This window comes from Erpetoichthys calabaricus, chromosome 10 (assembly GCF_900747795.2).
Source record: "Erpetoichthys calabaricus chromosome 10, fErpCal1.3, whole genome shotgun sequence".
Taxonomy (NCBI): domain Eukaryota; kingdom Metazoa; phylum Chordata; class Cladistia; order Polypteriformes; family Polypteridae; genus Erpetoichthys; species Erpetoichthys calabaricus.
The window spans coordinates 157800997-157821099 of NC_041403.2; the positions used below are offsets into that span (position 1 = coordinate 157800997).

General features: G+C 43.0%; 1 protein-coding gene across 1 annotated transcript in view; it reads right to left on the reverse strand.

Moving 5' to 3' along the window:
- LOC114658464 (protein FAM163A-like) overlaps window positions 1-19849 on the reverse strand; it is a 135081-nt gene extending 115232 nt beyond the window's left edge. The window contains exon 1 of the mRNA XM_051932603.1: window positions 18833-19849. The gene's annotated coding sequence lies outside the window, so the exon portion shown is untranslated. The remainder of the gene's footprint in view (window positions 1-18832) is intronic.
- Between the last annotated feature and the right edge of the window lie 254 nt (window positions 19850-20103).

Genomic DNA, 20103 nt, shown 5'->3' on the forward strand with positions numbered 1-20103 from the left:
GATCACTTTGATTTATTTCGGGAAGGAGCAAACATATCATATCGAACAGTATTTCATTTAATTCAGGACATTCCTTACTTTGGACTCATTCAATTTCATCCATTCATTGCAGTTTGTTTTTGATCTGTGTTCTGCGTTTCGTGTTCTGTGTTTATTCATTTATTGTTTAGGGACAAGGAAGAGCTTTGTATTGTTTAGATTGCTTTATATTTGTGTGCTTGTTGTAAATAGCATATATATAGCGTCTTTCACTTGGGATGGTGGGGGAATTGTGTATTTATGTACAAGGGGGTTCGCTCCCTGCTTGCCTCACTTGCCAACGCCCCTGTCCAGTGCTAAGCACCAGCCACTTCGAGTCTCTGCCACTTGCGTTGTGAAGAGGGGGGCTGAACGCACCCCAAGGTGACACGGACGCTCCTCTGAAACCCCCTGTTAAACGGTGATACAATGGGAAACAAATACAGTTTTGTTTTTACCTCCTCTTTGCTCGATCAGCTGCTGGCTTGCTGTGTGATCTGCATCTCGCACGGCGCTTCAAACATTTAAAAGCCTGGACAGCAGCTGTCCTACTCTTTGTCTTTTATTTCCGGCCCCAGGTGTGGTTAAATCTCTTGGCCAAAGTCTTGTCTCGCAGGCCGTGAGTTCTTGATATTTCAGTTTATAATTCAAAAACAGAATATGAATCTGAAAGTCTAACAACATCACATTAAAGTTCGATAAATTCTGAAAAGAATGATACCAAACATATATATGTAGGTTTTAAAATAAGCCCAATTTAAAGCGTGACAAAAAACATGACATAAAAAAGTCACATAAAATCGTTGCAGTTTCAGGCTTAGGATTTTATATAAACAGTATAGAGAGTAGATATTATTGATTACCTGTCTGTCCTTGTGTATATATATATATATATATATATTGTGGGATATGGCCGGCCGTTCATCCCGGCCAATATCCCCAGGCCGCCAGATGGAGCCCTCCCTGCAACATGGAGGTGCCCCGAATTCTTGCAGGGCCTCATGGACATTGGAGTTTTAATTCACAGCCCTGCTGGATACCATGGGGGCTGCCAGGAGTTGCTGCAGGAAGGTCCAGGGATTTATATTTTCCGTAAAGCCCAGAAGTATTTCCAAGTCACGGGAACGGAAGAAATGATATACTTCCGGGCTGAAGAAAAAAGAGAAGTTTTTACCTGACCCGGAAGTGCTGGATAATCACATGGACTGAGGGCTCAGAAGCACTTCCGGGTCGAGGACTATAAAGGACTCCGGGAAATCCCAGACAGATGAGCTGAGCTGGGTGGAAGGGTGGCAACGCATCTGGGAGAGTGGAGGATTGTTTATTGTAGTATTCTTATTGATTTATTTGAGTATTGCGGAGAGGAGGGTGCTTTGTGCACTGTTTATTAATAATAAATTCAATATTTTGGATTTTATCTGGTGTCTAGCATGGGTGTCTGAGGGTTCAAGGGAGCGATAGCGCCCCCTATCTGTCACAAAATATATATATTGTAGCAGTAGAGGCTTTTATCGACCCCTTCAACCCTCAGGTACGACGCCAAACACCACGTAAGAGACCAATTAGTATTTATTAAATATTAATACTGTGCACAAAGCACCCTCCACTCCACACTACTCATACAATAATCACTATTCCAAATACAAATACCAATCCTCCTCTCCCAGACACTTCCCCCCCTACCTCCCAGCTCAGCTCAATGTCTAGGCTTTCCCAGCATCCTTTTATATCCCCTGAGCCGGAAGTGGTTCCTGTCCCATAATCCACAAGTCCTCATTCCTTCCGGGTCAGGGTAAAAGTCCTTCTCTTCAACCTGGAAGCATGTCGTTTCTCCTGTTCATGTGACCAGGACTTACTTCCAGGTTATAGGGCACATAACAGTTTGTCAGCCTCCCTACAGCGACTCCCGGTGGCCCCCATGGTATCCAACAGGGCTGTGCATACAAACTACAAAGTCCATGAGGCCCTGCTGGAATTCGGGGAACCTCCGTGCTGTCGGGAGAGCTCCACCTGGCGGCCTGGGGGTGAGGGCCGGAATAGTTAGCCGGCCATCCACCACAATATATATAATAGATTATCTAGCGATTGGCATTACCCACACTTCACTAGATTGGTTTAGATCCTACCTTTCAGGCCGCACTCAGTTTGTTCAGCTTAAAACTTTCAGATCCCAACCCACCGCTGTTACTTCAGGTGGGCTCTGTCCTGGGGCCCCTCCTTTGTATTATTTACCTACTTCCCCTTGGTAATATCATTTGTAAATATTGCAAATCAATAAGCCTGATCTCATGACTAAACAGACTAGAGTGCAAAAAACCCATTTAAATGATGGCATTAGGGTTAGGGTTAGGCTTAGGGTTAGGGTCAGTGGTCGTTGTACCCAGCTCAAACAGTTCTTGAAGGATTTGAGGCTAAATGCTGGAGCAAAAACAGTCATCCTGGAGCCTGTGACAAGGCAAACTCGAGTCATCTTATCTGAAGAAGACACATCCATTTATTTGGCAATTACTGTTGCAGATATTTCTCAGTGTTCAGGACGGATATATTGGGAACAGTTTATTCTAAAACTAGCAAAATACCCGCGGTTCGCAGCAGAGTAGTAGTGTCTTAAAGAAGTTATGAAAAAGAAAAGAAAACATTTTAAAAATAACGTAAGATGATTGTCAATGTAATTGTCATAGGCTTATTTTAGTATTGAGAGTGAATCTGATGATCGTAAAGAGTTTAATTTATGATTTGTAAATGTTGTGTATGAGAAATGTACATTTTTAGGCAGGGAGCCAACCATGTGGCAGGTGCGCAGACAGCGACCGTGCGGAAAAAGGATGGGGGACCGGGGGCAACCCTTGCCGTGAAATAAATCGTCTATTAACGGAAATAAGGAATGAAACCACCAAAAGGAGAGGTCAGTTCCAAAAGTTCCTTACGGCATAATGGTGAGAACCGCCAAAAAGAAGACGTTATTTTCGAAAGTTCATTACGGGGCTTAGCGCAAAATGAAGCATACTTAACGTTTGTAAGTATACTGTAGAGGATGAGCATAGGAAATTTGGGCTTCCTATGTATATTGGAAGTCACAGAAATAGTGAGGAGGGGTTTCCCCTATTTATATATACAGTGGTGTGAAAAACTATTTGCCCCCTTCCTGATTTCTTATTCTTTTGCATGTTTGTCACACAAAATGTTTCTGATCATCAAACACATTTAACCATTAGTCAAATATAACACAAGTAAACACAAAATGCAGTTTTTAAATGATGGTTTTTATTATTTAGGGAGAAAAAAAATCCAAACCTACATGGCCCTGTGTGAAAAAGTAATTGCCCCCTTGTTAAAAAATAACCTAACTGTGGTGTATCACACCTGAGTTCAATTTCTGTAGCCACCCCCAGGCCTGATTACTGCCACACCTGTTTCAATCAAGAAATCACTTAAATAGGAGCTGCCTGACACAGAGAAGTAGACCAAAAGCACCTCAAACGCTAGACATCATGCCAAGATCCAAAGAAATTCAGGAACAAATGAGAACAGAAGTAATTGAGATCTATCAGTCTGGTAAAGGTTATAAAGCCATTTCTAAAGCTTTGGGACTCCAGCGAACCACAGTGAGAGCCATTATCCACAAATGGCAAAAACATGGAACAGTGGTGAACCTTCCCAGGAGTGGCCGGCCGACCAAAATTTCCCCAAGAGCGCAGAGACAACTCATCCGAGAGGTCACAAAAGACCCCAGGACAACGTCTAAAGAACTGCAGGCCTCACTTGCCTCAATTAAGGTCAGTGTTCACGACTCCACCATAAGAAAGAGACTGGGCAAAAACGGCCTGCATGGCAGATTTCCAAGATGCAAACCACTGTTAAGCAAAAAGAACATTAGGGCTCGTCTCAATTTTGCTAAGAAACATCTCAATGATTGCCAAGACTTTTGGGAAAATACCTTGTGGACTGATGAGTCAAAAGTTGAACTTTTTGGAAGGCAAATGTCCCGTTACATCTGGCGTAAAAGGAACACAGCATTTCAGAAAAAGAACATCATACCAACAGTAAAATATGGTGGTGGTAGTGTGATGGTCTGGGGTTGTTTTGCTGCTTCAGGACCTGGAAGGCTTGCTGTGATAGATGGAACCATGAATTCTACTGTCTACCAAAAAATCCTGAAGGAGAATGTCCGGCCATCTGTTCGTCAACTCAAGCTGAAGCGATCTTGGGTGCTGCAACAGGACAATGACCCAAAACACACCAGCAAATCCACCTCTGAATGGCTGAAGAAAAACAAAATGAAGACTTTGGAGTGGCCTAGTCAAAGTCCTGACCTGAATCCAATTGAGATGCTATGGCATGACCTTATAAAGGCGGTTCATGCTAGAAAACCCTCAAATAAAGCAGAATTACAACAATTTTGCAAAGATGAGTGGGCCAAAATTCCTCCAGAGCGCTGTAAAAGACTCATTGCAAGTTATCGCAAACGCTTGATTGCAGTTATTGCTGCTAAGGGTGGCCCAACCAGTTATTAGGTTCAGGGGGCAATTACTTTTTCACACAGGGCCATGTAGGTTTGGATTTTTTTTTCTCCCTAAATAATAAAAACCACCATTTACAAACTGCATTTTGTGTTTACTTGTGTTATATTTGACTAATGGTTAAATGTGTTTGATGATCAGAAACATTTTGTGTGACAAACATGCAAAAGAATAAGAAATCAGGAAGGGGGCAAATAGTTTTTCACACCACTGTACAGTTTAGGGGGTACACCCGCCCCATATTGGGTGTTGCAATAGGACATGAAACATACCTAACTTTTGTAAGTACACTGCAAGGAATGAGCAAGTGAACAGCTTCCACCTATATGGAAAGTGGGAGAATTAGTGAGGAGTCAGTGAGGGCTTTGCCTTTTACTGTATATGTAGAGATATTATGTCCTAACTGGGATGTAGTTTTTTGAGGAGCTCTACACAACACAAAAAATGTATCATTTTTTTGACAAAAATTACAATATTAACATGTGAAAATCATGTGTTTGATCTTCCACAGACACACATACAGACACCATGATGAAAATCATCTTTGGTTGAGATTTTGAACATTGCAGAATCAGTACCCGAACTCAATAGCAAACTTTTGACCCTATCACCAAATAAGTAAAAAGGGGAAAAAATCAATTTTTAAACTCCAAAGATGTTCCCTATATGAAGTACTGACAAAAGAGAGGAAAAGCCAAAAATTAAAGAATCCTGAATTCCATCCATCCATTTTCCAACCCGCTAAATCCGAACACAGGGTTACGGGGGTCTGCTGGAGCCAATCCCAGCCAACACAGGGCACAAGGCAGGGAACCAATACCAGGCAGGGCGCCAACCCACTGCAGGAATCCTGAATTTAAAATTTGAATTGACACAAAACCTCCTGACAAACCCACATCTTCACAAATCAAGAAACAGGCAACTGGCCAAACAGTCAGTCCTAGCAGGGACCGAAAGGCAGAGCAGCAAAGCTAAGCAAGGGGGAGCTTTACCAAATCCTCTCAGGTGACTGCAGCTCTACGGACAGCAGCACCTTATTACAGATGACTCCTCAACCTAATTTAGGGTGCACTGGTATAGACTTCAAGAAACTGATGGTCCTGACTCCACTAAGTGATGTCTGCACAGAATTTTAATTTCACAGCAAAGTCAGTCATTTTGCCAGGGTTATAACTGGAAAGGCAAGAGAATCTTATCAACATAACCAAGGACGTGAAACCAACAGTAAAAAATAAATTGTCATGACTGACATTTTCAATAATTCCCTGCATGTTTGTAAATGATTTTATTCAAGCTTTTTTTTCGGTTTTCATGCACAGAGAATATATTTCTGTGATTAGGTTCTAGATTGAATGCGTTATTTAAAAGTTTTTGTAGTGTCAGTCTCGGAATCATTTTGTTTTGCTAATTGGGGTGTTGGTGTCACCTGATTTTATGGCTATTATCCCATAATGCATTGCGATGATACAGTGATAACTTAAGTATCAAAGTCACCCAAAGCCATTACTCAATATCTGAGATTAAATAAAAACTGCAAGTTTATGCATTCAGTCTTTGTGTCTCTTTGGGTACTTTGCTCCTTGCACATTCCTTTTAGACTTTAAATTTCTGGTTAGCGTTTTGGGCAATGGTAATTGCTTTCTGACATCCGTTTTGATTTTCACATCGTTTCTTATACTGTGTCATTTCTCTTCGTCCTTCATCATTTAAAAATTTTAACATTCTCCAGTCAGCACAATAACTGAGCGAAAAGATCAGAAGCCACAAACGTTTTGCATAACCAAATTCAAGTCATAGTCAAAAAATAAAGAATTATAGTTGGAAAATTGATAAAAACAATACTGATGCTCTGTGCAAGAGAGGACAGAGCCGACTATACTTCCTTAGAAGGCTGGCGTCCTTCAACATCTGCAATAAGATGCTGCAGATGTTCTATCAGACGGTTGTGGCGAGTGCCCTCTTCTATGCGGTGGTGTGCTGGGGAGGCAGCATAAAGAAGAGGGACGTCTCAAGCCTGGACAAACTGGTGAGGAAGGCGGGCTCTGTTGTAGGCATGGAGCTGGACAGTTTGACATCCGTGGCAGAGCGACTGGCGCTGAGCAGACTCCTGTCAATCATGGAGAATCCACTGCATCCACTAAACAGGATCATCTCCAGAAAGAGGAGCAGCTTCAGCGACAGACTGCTGTCACCGTCCTGCTCCACTGACAGACTGAGGAGATCGTTCCTCCCTCACACTATGTGACTCTTCAATTCCACCCGGGGGGGTAAACGTTAACATTATATAAAGTTATTGTCTGTTATACCTGCATTGTTATCACTCTTTAATTTAATATTGTTTTTTGTATCAGTATGCTGCTGCTGGAGTATGTGAATTTCCCCTTGGGATTAATAAAGTATCTATCTATCTATCTATCTATCTATCTATCTATCTATCTATCTATCTATCTATCTATCTATCTATCTATCTATCTATCTATCTATCTATCTATCTAAAAACAGTACTAAGCCAGCACTAAGTACAGTGGCGTAGCTCGAGTTCGTGCCGCTCGGTACTTCAATTTTCCACACTCCAACATATCTGAATATGTTAACCTATTTAAACAGAAAATTAAAGTGATGTATAGAGAAAAGTGAAGACAAATTTTGCATAGATTTATTCATATATAGAGAAACAGCAATCATTTTTCACATATAATTATTTATAAGCATCATCTAGACAAGAATACAGTATAGACGCACTGATAAGCCGTGTTCTGATTATTAGTTCATTAGTTTAATATAATTACGCTGCGAAAACCAGAACCAGTGTAGTGTACAAGTGATAGGTGGGGATGTTTTCTGCGCAGAGCAAGAATGCTTTCGGATTGATAATGAACCAAAATTATTAATTGTAAATTAGTTGTTTATCTTCCTAGAAATTATTATCGGTGTAATGTTTATGTGTATTTTGTTATTGCCTCATAAATTTCAACTGCTGTCTCTGATGCCATCACAGAAGGACAGTCTGAAAATTATTTTTGAAGCATTTGTGGATAAAAATCTGAGAATTTTACTTTTTTCATTCATGAGTGATATTTTTCCGAATCCTGCTGCTTACACACGAATTGTACTGAGCATTTTGGCCAATTAGGTTCCCCTCAAAAATGTGCGGACCGCCCCCTCCGCCCGCCCCTAGCTACGCCTCTGAGTAAGTATTTGTAGTGAGTATTCAGAGAAAAGCCAAGCAAAATGACACCTTTTATTGGCTAACTAGAAAGATTACAATATGCAAGCTTTCGAGGCAACTCAGGCCCCTTCTTCAGGCAAGATGGGCCTGAGTTGCCTCGAAAGCTTGCATATTGTAATCTTTCTAGTTAGCCAATAAAAGGTGTCATTTTGCTTGGCTTTTCTCTACATTCATAATGGTTAACACGGTACAACACCCTAGTACTAGTGAGTATTCATAAATTTGGACAAATCAGGAGGTGTACGACGCTGACCTTCATACCTGACTTGCACACTTCCAGTTGACCAGACCAAATAAAACCACAAAATGTTGTATTTGTTTTCTAACACTATTAAGAATGTGTTTAAATAGAAAATAAATATATCCATTGTGTTCATTGGCCTACCAAACCCTCAAAACAATGTTTTGCTTATTTAAAAAGGTCAAGGAACGAATGCTAAAAAATCCATCCATCCATTTTCCAACCCGCTGAATCCAAACACAGGGTCACGGGGGTCTGCTGGAGCCAATCCCAGCCAACACAGAGCACAAGGCAGGAACCAATCCCGGGCAGGGTGCCAACCCACCGCAGGACACACACAAACACACCCACACACCCAGCACACACTAGGGCCAATTTAGAATCGCCAATCCACCTAACCAGCATGTCTTTGGACTGTGGGAGGAAACCAGAGCGCCCGAAGGAAACCAACGCAGACACGGGGAGAACATGCAAACTCCACGCAGGGAGGACCCGGGAAGCGAACCCAGGTCCTCAGGTCTCCCAACTGCGAGGCAGCAGCGCTACCCACTGCGCCACCATGCTGCCCATGCTAAAAAATTAAAAACACAACTCAAAATTGTGAAAAGCAAATTCAAAAAATGAAAGAGCAGATGGCCGAATGGATTAATTTATTTTCAATTACGTGTATATTGTTTTCCTCCGCATGCTCCGGTTTCCTCCCACAGTCCAAAGACATGCAGGTTAGGCGCACTGGCGATTCTAAATTGTCCCTAGTGTGCGCTTGGTGTGTGTGTGTGTGTGTGTGTGTGCCCTGCGGTGAGCTGGCGCCCTGTCCAGGGTTTGGTTCCTGCCTTGTGCCCTGTGTTGGCTGGGATTGGCTCCGGCAGACCCCCATGACCTTGTAGTTAGGATATAGTGGGTTGGATAATGGATGGATGGATGTAAATTGTTGTCGTCCATTTCATCCAGTCATCGTCTTCATGGTCACGTCCAGTGGAAACCACTCTTGTAATGTGGACAGAGTCATAATAGAAAAGCTAAAATCGAGCTTAAAAATGGTAAAAATTCAAGAAGACATGTCGAAACGTGGTCCTTTATGGAGGAAGAAAAGACCGCTTTGGCGTCTTGCATCTGACTTCTTTGAATCTGTCATGAACTCAGAGTGCTACATGTCGAAATGCTGTTGTAAAATATTAAACTACCACTTAGCCATCTGGGGCATAAATGTTATAAATGCACCAAAGTGTAAACAGCAGATTGCACTCGCCTAGAAGTTCAACTCGCTCATCTCTGAGTGATGGAAAGTCAAGAAAAATCTTATCAACAAAACCAAGGACGTGAAACCCAAAGTGTAGTAAAGAAAACGGAGCGAGAGGGTCAGAAGCTGGAAACTTTTCGAGGAACCATACCCTCAGGCAAACATCGCTCAGGTAAGCCACAATAAAAAGACGTTGTCTCCTTTTCAGCGTTCATGGTATGGACATCATTGAACTAATAGTGGAGAATATGGAAAAAAAAGAAATAAAGCCACATGTAGTAAAGGGCTAGAACTTAGTAAACTGAATAGTTTTTAAAGATCCTGCTGACTACGCTAGTGATGATCAGTGGCTCCTGCTGTAAATGTGCACATTTGGCCATGCAGTGTCTTCACTAAAGTCTTCAGACCCTTCACTTTTTACACATTTTATTATGTTGCAGCCTTGTGCTAAAATCATTGAAACTTGTACCCTAGCCTAACACCCCCCCCCCCCCCCCCCCCCCCCCCCCCCACAACACCCCCTATCGAGCAACACTCAATAACCCAGAATGACAAAGCGAAAACAGGATTTTGGGAATTCTTTCAAATGTATTAAAATAAAAAGGTGAAATATCCCATTGACATGAGTACTCAGCACTTTGTTGAAGCCCCTTTGGCCCCAATTCCAGCCTGTAGTCTTGAAGGCTTTGTCACGACAAGCTTCACACACTTGGCTTTGGGGATTTTCTGTCACTCTTGATGGTAGATCATCTCAAGCTCTGTTAGGTTGGATGGAGACTGTTGGTGGACATCTATTTTCAGGTCTCTTCAGAAATGTTCGATTGGGTTCAAATCCAGGCTCTAACTGAGCAAATCAAGGACATTACCAGAGCCGTTGTCCTGTTGGAAGATGAACCTTCATCCCACTTCGAGGTCCAGAGTGCTGGGACAGGTTTCTGTGCTTTGCTCTGTTCAGCTTTCCCTCAACCGTGTTCATTACTCCAGTAGCAGCTGCAGAAAAACAACCCCACATCATGAGGCTACCACCACCATGCTTTACTGTTGGAATGGTATTGCACAGATGACGAGAAGTGTCTGGTTTTCTTCAGATAGTGGCAGATGTACGTATGGGTGACATGAGCAGCCACCCAGAATGACATCTTGCTGGGGGAAGCAGGGTGTTCCCGTACCAAAACATTCAGAAAGGTGATTACAGCCTGACCTGCTCAGTCCCTTATCAGTGGTGTTTAGTAAAGCTAAGGGACACAAGTCCAGAGGTGGCACCAATTATGTGACTGAAGTGGCGCATTCTCCGGGCACTGAAGGGGACCCCCTAGTCGTTGAAGTCTAGTAATACTGTTTGGGTGCCATTTATGAAAGTTAAGGGGGGTGCTCTGGACACAGAAGGGAACAAAGGTTGTTGAAGTCTGATATTGACTACCGCTATGGACACCGAGGGGCGCCTACCCCACTCGCCCTGCACCGGTCACCAAAAGGGCTACTACCAGGTGTGACTTTTACAATCAAGGCCAAACATTTCATTCTTGGTTTGATTAGACCAGAGAACCTTGTATCTCACAGTCTGAGAGTTCTTTAGGTGTCTTTTTGTGAATTCCAAGCAAACTCAAATGTATCATCTGTCCACGCTGCCATAAAGCCCTAAATTAGTGCAGTGTTGCAGCAGTGATTGTTCTCCTGGAAACTTCTTCCATCTTCACAAAGGTTCTCTGGAGCTCAACGAGAGTGACCATCACATTCTTGGTCCTTCTCCCATGATTGCTCAGTTTGGCTGAGTAACCAGCTCTAGGAAGAGTTGTGTTTTTTCCAAGCTTATCCTATTTAAGTATTAGATGAGCCACTGTGCTCTTGAGATATCTCAGCACTGCAGAACATTTTCATAGCCATCCCCAGATCTGTTCTTCAACACAGTCCTGTCTCTGAGCTCTACAGGCAATTTATTCAATTTCATGGCTTGATTTTTGCTCTGATACAACATCGTCAGCTTTTGGACCTTATAGAGACAAGTGTGTGAATTTCTTAATCAGTCCAATGAATTAAATTGACTACAGGTGGACTCCAACCACGGTATAGAACAGGGGTCCCCACCCCTGGAGTGGCTGCTCATGTTCATTCTAACCTTTTTCTTAATTGGTGACCAGTTTTTGCTCCTAATTAACTCCTTTTCCTTTCATTTTAATTGACTTGTTTATGAAGATTTGTTCCCCTCAATTTCTTCATGGTTCCTCTGAATTGCTTCATTTCTTTCCTTAAATGGCACCCAAAAGAAATGAAATGTGAAGTGAGTGAGCCGACAGAAGACCAACTAAGTCAGGGTCTCAAACTCCAACCAGTTGCTTCTTTAGGTGCCGGTTCTTGTTGTTAATTAAACTCGCTCTTGAATTCCATGGCTTGTTGCTGCTCTTGTTGTGCAATGGAAGACTTTTCTGAAATTGTCGATTTTCTGTATTCTAAGAGCGCCATTAAAATGTTTTGGGGACCTGAGCAGATCAACATTCCTGAGACCTTCACCTTTCTTTATTTTCAGATATTGTATGATAGACACCAGTTGTTTTGGCTCATTTTGTATCTCATTATTGTTTGGCTGCTAATTAAGGGGTTTGAGTCTTCAAGAGCAAATCAATTACAATGAATTCAGAAGAAGTTAATTAGCAGCAAAAACAGGTCACTCATTAAGAAAAGGGTTAGAATGAAAACCTGCAGGCGTTGCGGCCATCCAGGACCAGAATTGGGGATCCCTGGTGTAGAAACATCTCGGCGACGATCAATACAATGGAAAGCACCTGAGCCCAATTTCAAGTGCTACAGTTAAGGGTCTGAACACTTGTGTCAGTGTGATATTTCAGTTTTTTATTTGTAATACATCTTCAAAAATGTCTAAAGTCCTGTTTTGGGAATATTGTGTGCTGCTTGATAGGGGAAAAAGAAGAAATTTAAATAATTTTAGGACAAGGCTGCAACATAATAAATTATCGTTAGGGTTAGGGTTAGGGCGGAGTGGTGGCTCTGAGGCTAGGGATCTGCACTGGCAATCGGAAGGTTGCCGGATCGAATACCATAAATACCAAAAGAGACTCTGCTCTGTTGGGCCCTTGAGGAAGGCCTTTAACCTGCAATTGCTGAGCACTTTGAGTAGTGAGAAAAGCTCTATATAAATGCAAAGAATTATTATTATTATTATGAAAATGTGTAAAAGTTGAGGGGGTCTGAAGATTTCCTGAAGGCGTCTCTTTGCAGCTCAAGAATGCGCACATTTACATCAGGAGCCATTGATCGCTACTCACGTAGTCAGCAGGAACAGAACTTTTAAAGCCGATGCAATTCCCTAAATTCTAGCCCTTGAATACGTGTGGCCTTATTTCTTCTTTTCCTTCTCCAGACTTGCCTGCCACACAATGGAAAGCGCATTATGTGTTGTGTCACACCGGATTACAAGAAGGCTGGAGAGTTAAAGGCATCCAGTCCCTTGTGGCAACCAGTCACAGTCTCTGTAATGGAGGACAGGATGAGGGGGTGGGAGACCACACTGCACTTGCAAGCTTTTTACTTCAGGAAGCCATTTACAACTTCAGATTTGAAATGTAATTTATAAACTCATTATAAAAACTCCATGACGTAGACTCATTTTTAAAATAAAAATCTTATAAAAGATACAAACTAACGAAACTGAAGAAGAACAAACACCATGACTGATAATAGACCAAGGAGGTGTAGCTGTCCAATTCCAAGCAGGAATTAGCAGAAAATTATAATGCATGCAAGACATGGCTCCATACTTAATGACATAGGAAACAGACACCAAGAATACAAAAAAACAAGAGCCGTAAGGTATCATAATGTGGCAAAACCCCCTAAATTTAATAAAGTATGGGTGTGAGCCTTAATGGAATACTCCATTGAAAAACGATCTTTTCTTTTATATGTTACTTACCCCGTGTAGCTTGTATTGATGGACGAGCAATTTCTAATCGCATGTTTTCAAGCAGAACAAGAGAAAAAAGGTTTGATAGAATGAGTGACCAAAATACAAAAGTCCTAGAAAAAAAATCTCACGCTCCTGGTGTCGCATAATCCACTGTCACAAATACTCGTGTGCTTACTAAAATATTCTTAAATAAACCTCAGGCGGAAAACACTCTGAACAATGAAAATGGAACGCATGCAGACCTTTACAGAGCGGCTTCTGCCTGTATTTATTTGCTGTTTCATTCTTTTTTATGAATTATTATTTTTCATATTTTGACATATTGATGTGCTGTCTTTTCAAAGGAGCCTCCATTCCTTGTTTTTTGTGGGTGCAGAGCCAGGAGGCGGAGCCTCGCTGATGTCACTGGTTGTGGCCCCTCCCCCTGCCTTGACGAGAAGCTCAGACAAAAGGCGCCAGCAGCAGTGCAGGGGATGTGAGGAAGTCCATCCATCCATCGATTAACCAACCTGCTTTATCCTAACGACAGGGTCACGGGGGTCTGCTGGAGCCAATCCCAGCCAACATGGGGCGCAAGGCAGAAAGCATACCCCGGGCAGGGTGCCAACCAACCGCAGGGCGTGTGAGGAAGTTGATTGAGAGTTTTGTTTTAAGGATGGAATTACTGGTTTTTGACATTTTGGGTTTTATGATATTTATATAAAGCACCTTCTCTAATGAGTTACTCTGTGTGATAAATTGCTGTTATATAGTGCCTTTTACATACATTTCTATTACATACACCTCGGAGTACTGCACCCTCCACACATCCTTCTGCTGATACCAGCATAGGAAAAACATCCCCACCCATAATAACAACAGCGCAAGTGAGCAGAGAGCTGAGGAGACTTCGTGCCAGCAAAGCAGCGGGTCCAGGTGGAGTATCGCCACGACTGCTGAAGGTCTGTGCATCGGAGCTGGGGGGTCCTCTACAGCGCATCTTCAACCTGAGCCTGGAACAGGGGAGAGTCCCGAGGCTTTGGAAAACATCTTGTATCACCCCAGTCCCAAAGGTATCACGTCCTAGTGAGCTGAATGACTTTCGGCCTGTTGCTCTGACATCACATGTGATGAAGACCATGGAGAGGCTGCTGCTTCACCACCTTAGGCCACAGGTTCAACACGCCCCCCGACCCTCTGCAGTTTGCATATCAGGAGAAGGTGGGAGCGGAAGATGCCATCATCTATATGCTACACCGATCCCTCTCTCACTTGGACAGAGGCAGTGGTGCTGTAAGAATTATGTTTCTAGACTTCTCTAGCGCCTTCAACACAATCCAACCTCTGCTCCTTAGGGACAAGCTGACAGAGATGGGATTAGATTCATACCTAGTGGCATGGATCGTGGACTATCTTAAAGACAGACCTCAGTATGTGCGTCTTGGGAACTGCACGTCTGACATTGTGGTCAGCAACACAGGAGCGCCGCAGGGGACTGTACTTTCTCCGGTCCTGTTCAGCCTATATACATCAGACTTCCAATACAACTCGGAGTCCTGCCATGTGCAAAAGTTCGCTGATGACACTGCTATCGTGGGCTGTATCAGGAATGGGCTGGAGGAGGAGTATAGGGACCTAATCAATGACTTTGTTAAATGGTCCGACTCAAACCACCTACACCTGAACACCAGCAAAACCAAGGAGCTGGTGGTGGATTTTAGGAGGCCCAGACCCCTCATAGACCCAGTGATCATCAAAGGTGACTGTGTGCAGATGGTGCAGACATATAAATATCTGGGAGTGCAGCTGGATGATAAATTAGACTGGACTGCCAATACTGATGCGCTGTGCAAGAAAGGACAAAGCCGGTTATACTTCCTTAGAAGGCTGGCTTCCTTCAACATCTGCAATAAGATGCTGCAGATGTTCTATCAAACAGTTGTGGCGAGCGCCCTCTTCTACGCAGTGGTGTGCTGGAGAGGCAGCATTAAGAGGAAAGACTCCTCACGCCTGGACAAACTGGTGAGGAAGGCAGGCTCTATTGTTGGCATGGAGCTGGACAGTTTAACATCTGTGGCAGAGCGAAGGGCGCTCAGCAGACTCCTATCAATTATGGAGAATTCACTGCATCCACTAAATAATGTCATCTCCAGACAGAAGAGCAGCTTCAGCGACAGACTGCTGTCACTCTCCTGCTCCACAGACAGATTGAGGAGATCGTTCCTCCCCCAAACTATGCGACTCTTTAATTCCACCAGGGGGGGTAAACGTTAATATTTAACATTATACATAGTTATTGTCTGTTTTTTTCACCTGTATTATTATCATTCTTTAATTTAATATTATTTATTGTATCAGTATGCTGCTGCTGAAGAATGTGAATTTCCCATCGGGATTAATAAAGTATCCTATCTATCTATCTATCTATCTATCTATCTATCTATCTATCTATCTATCTATCTATCTATCTATCTATCTATCTATCTATCTATCTATCTATCTATATAGCATCTATCACATCCCTCTATTATGTAGCACCTCATCTACCTGATTAGTTTAATTTCTGCTGTTATACAATGTCTTTCTCATCTATATATGTATTACTATATAGTGCCTTTCATATTTCTCTATCATTAGCGGCCTTAGATAATTGCCCTTTGCATATCACTCTGTTATGTAGCACCTTATCTGTCTACATTTATTTTTGCTGTTATACAGTGTCTTTCACATCTATATATCCATCCATCCATCCATGTTCCAACCCGCTGAATCCGAACACAGGGTCACGGGGGTCTGCTAGAGCCAATCCCAGCCAACACAGGGCACAAGGCAGAAACCAATCCCGGGCAGGGCGCCAACCCACCGCAGCATCTATATATCTATCACTCTATAGTGCCTTTTGTTATCTATTATTATATTGTACTTTTTATATATCCCAGTCACTCACTATTATAAAGCAACATTATTTATCTGTGTATAGCAGTTTCTATCTGTCAGGTAGTGATATTTTAGATTTATATCATTAGATAGTGCCATTCATTATCTGTTTATTACTCAGTCATTTTTTTGTATCAGCATGTTGCTGCTGGAGTATGTGAATTTCCCCTTGGGATTAATAAAGTACTGCGGTGGGTTGGCACCCTGCCCAGGATTGGTTCCTGCCTTGTGCCCTGTGTTGGCTGGGATTGGCTCCAGCAGACCCCCGTGACCCTGTGTTCGGATTCAGCGGGTTGGAACATGGATGGATGGATGGATTAATAAAGTATCTATCTATCTATCTATCTATACAGGACCTCTCACTATTTCACTATCATAAAATGTTTTTCATATTTATTTATTTATCCCCCTCTCTCCCTTCTTTTTCTCTCTTTGTGTGTGTGTGTGTGTGTGTGTGTGTGTGTGTATATATATATATATATATATATATATATATATATATATATATATATATATATATATATATATATATATGGTTGAAATAGTTTTACTGTCAAATAATGCAAAGAGTATGCGACACGTGTTTCGCCCTAATTCTGGGCTCATCAGGCGTACACACTCAGACTACGAATGCCATGAATATATATATATATATATATATATATATATATATATATATATATATATATATCCATCCATCAATTTTCCAACCCGCTGAATCCGAACACAGGGTCACGGGGTTCCGCTGGAGCCAATCCCAGCCAACACAGGAACCAATCCTGGGCAGGGTGCCAACCCACCACAGGACACACACAAACACACACCAAGCACACACTAGGGCCAATTTAGAATCGCCAATCCACCTAACCTGCATGTCTTTGGACTGTGGGAGGAAACCGGAGAGCCCGGAGGAAACCCACGCAGACACGGGGAGAACATGCAAACTCCACGCAGGGAGGACCTGGGAAGCGAACCCAGGTCTCCTAACTGCGAGGCAGCAGCGCTGCCGTGCCGCCCATATATATATATATATATTTTTTTATTATATATATATATATAAATATATATATGCATACCTAACTGGATCTATTATATAGTTCCTTCCACATCCATCTTTATTATATAGTGCCTTTCCTATCTATGTTATATTGTATCCATCTTTTTATATGCACTTTTATATGTCTATATTGTATCTAACAAGTTTAATATCCATCTGATACGTGTGGCTTATATACGTTTGGCCATACTGGACTGCGTGCCCATAATTAACTCTCCATTGTATATAGTGACTCTTGTATATACCGTATATACAGAATATCATTCATATAGTGAGTTTTATTCCCCATCTCTCTTCCCAAATTCCTTTTTCCGTTACAGGATTGAGGACACCTTTCCTGGCAGGCACACAATCGTGGGTGAGAGCTCGGTGGACTGCCACAAACGCTCAACACACACAGTCTAGCGGCCCAGTAATTAAACTGAAGAGACACAGAGAGACTGCACACTGTCACTGGCTGAGCTCCTCCTGGATCTGTGGCCACTGAGCATTCTGCTGTTTTATTGACCATTCAGTACATTTCTTCCATTTTCTAAATCCTGTTCATTCAAATTTAAGGTGGCGGGGAGCTGGGGCCCATTCCAGCAGCGTGGGCTACTCCTGAAACAAGTCAACGTCCTTTCGTTGGGCTGTAACCGTGCATGTGGGGCCAGTTCAGAATCATCAATCAGCCTAACTGCAGATTTTTTGGATGTAGGAGAACAGCAGCGTCATCAGGGAAAACCCACAATGACATGGTGGCTGCAGGCCAGTGACAGGACAGGACTAAGAATGAAAGCAGGTTCCTGGCAGGGTGAGGCAGCATCCCTATATCTATCTATCTATCTATCTATCTAATCACTGTGCCACCTGCCTGAAATGATACAAATGATTTATTCTTTTCCTTTCTGGATTCATTTCATGTTCCTGCGTATTCCAACACAGGGGCGTGGAGGGTGAGCTTGGGACAGAGTGAGTATATCCTGAGAGCATGGTGGGCTCAACCCCCAGACCAGGGGCCAGTCCATTGTAGTGGACTGTGAGTCATGCATGGCCAGCCTACACATGTTCTGGGTGTCCGGTGGGAGGTTACAGTGGTGTCCATGGAGGGCCCACACAGAAATGGGGATGATGTGTAATCACAAGACCAAGGCTGCCCAATAAGCCACACTGAACCAGTGACACCAGACTAACTGGACTCCGAGTGGATCGGTATATTTGTACCACACACACTTCAAGTGGATCTCATCCTGGCCAGATCAGTTTGATCAAGCCAACCTTGGAGAGATGAGCCTTGATCACGGGTGGGTGGTACGTGACGTAGCCGCACACATCTCTAAACGAAAGGCTCACTCCGTAACTTAACGTGAAATGTGACCGAAGAACGGGAGAAACGCCGTTATTAATCCATATCTGTATTTCCCTTGCCTAAACAGCTCGTCTTCGTTAAGTGTTCACATCGCATTCGTTCGGAGCTACGGCTGCTCCGGGCGAAATGAATTAGATCTCCCTGAAAGTCAAAGCGACCATGTCGGTAACCTCCTGGGAAGAGGAAAAAAAAAACTGCCTAGAAAGTAAATCTGTCAACGAACACCGCGTCAGCCCCCATCATGCCCAACACTGGCAAGGAGAGGCAGGGAGAGACACCCAAACATCGGCAAAGTAAAAGCGCGACCGACGGCGCAGACAATTGAAACGTGTGCCTCTTACCTTTTCAACAGTCGGCTGTTTTCACCTCTTGTGACCGGGCAGCTGCGGCTTTTAAACGCTTAGGAAAGCGACGTGATCGCACGGTTAATGCAGGGCTGTGCGACTCACAGAAGCGTTTTAACCCTCTCCATCGTGCGCCTTCTTCCTTCTGCTGCTGCGATGCCGATTCTCCCGGAGCGCAAAACAGACAGAAAAATGAAAGAGTATAATCCAAACAGCGGGCAGCATTAAAAGAGTCCCCCGCGCGGTCCTAAAAGAAAAGGATTTTCAAATGTCCTTAAAAATCAGTTTTAACGAACACCCATCCCGAATTCCAAGATCTGCACCAAGGGTGCGAAACGTGAGCCAGTAAATAAATAAAAAATAAATAAATAAACAAATACTTGAAAAGAAAATCAGCCACAACTGCCGTTACTTTCCCCTACGTGTGTCGGACAACACATAAACTCCATTCAAAAACGCTCATCCGTAAAAGTAAAAAGTAAAAAAAAAAAAAGAATGAAGTTTTCTCTCCTCCGATTCCCAGATGAGTCCTGCGTAGCTAAAAAAAATGAAATGAAGCGAGAAAGAAGCCGAAGATGATTCGGAGACGGCGGCGGTAGCGGGGCTGATCGCGCTCGGAATCGCGTTGCAGGTTGTAAATCCAAAGAGGCTGAGCGTCGCGCCGAAGACGAGCACAAGTCTCTCGATCGCGTCCGCGGGGAATGGCTGCGGGGCACAGCTGGAGCGGCGGCTAATCGTGTTACGCAACATCTGTCTCCCAGATGATGGATCAGCCCATTCGTGTCAGAGGCGCTGCTGCTCCGCGCCGTCCACTTTTTGGTACGGCGGAGCCCTTCGCGGGTCAAAAGGTCATTTTTTTTTATTAATATTAGTACTTGTTAGGCTGCCTATTAGAAATAAGTCAATTTTATTTAGTAAAAGTATTAGCTTGGTAACACTATTTGGATAATATAGAGAAATGGCAAGATTTAAAGTAGCGTAGTGGTTATCCATTTGCTGAACACAGGTGGGTTATTATTAGTATGGTATAAAAGGAATACATTTAAAAAGTAGCTTATTTATCGAGGCTGATAGCATATAGGAATGCACTTTACTGGTTGTGGTACATAAAGAAGAAAATATTTATTTCTATGGCACCTTTTCACACAGGGTCCTCCCTGCATGGCATTTGCATGTTCTTCCAGTGACTCTGCTTTGGTTTCCTCCCACCATACAAAGGCATGCATGTTAGGTGAGATGGCACGGCTATGTTGGCCCTGCACGTAATG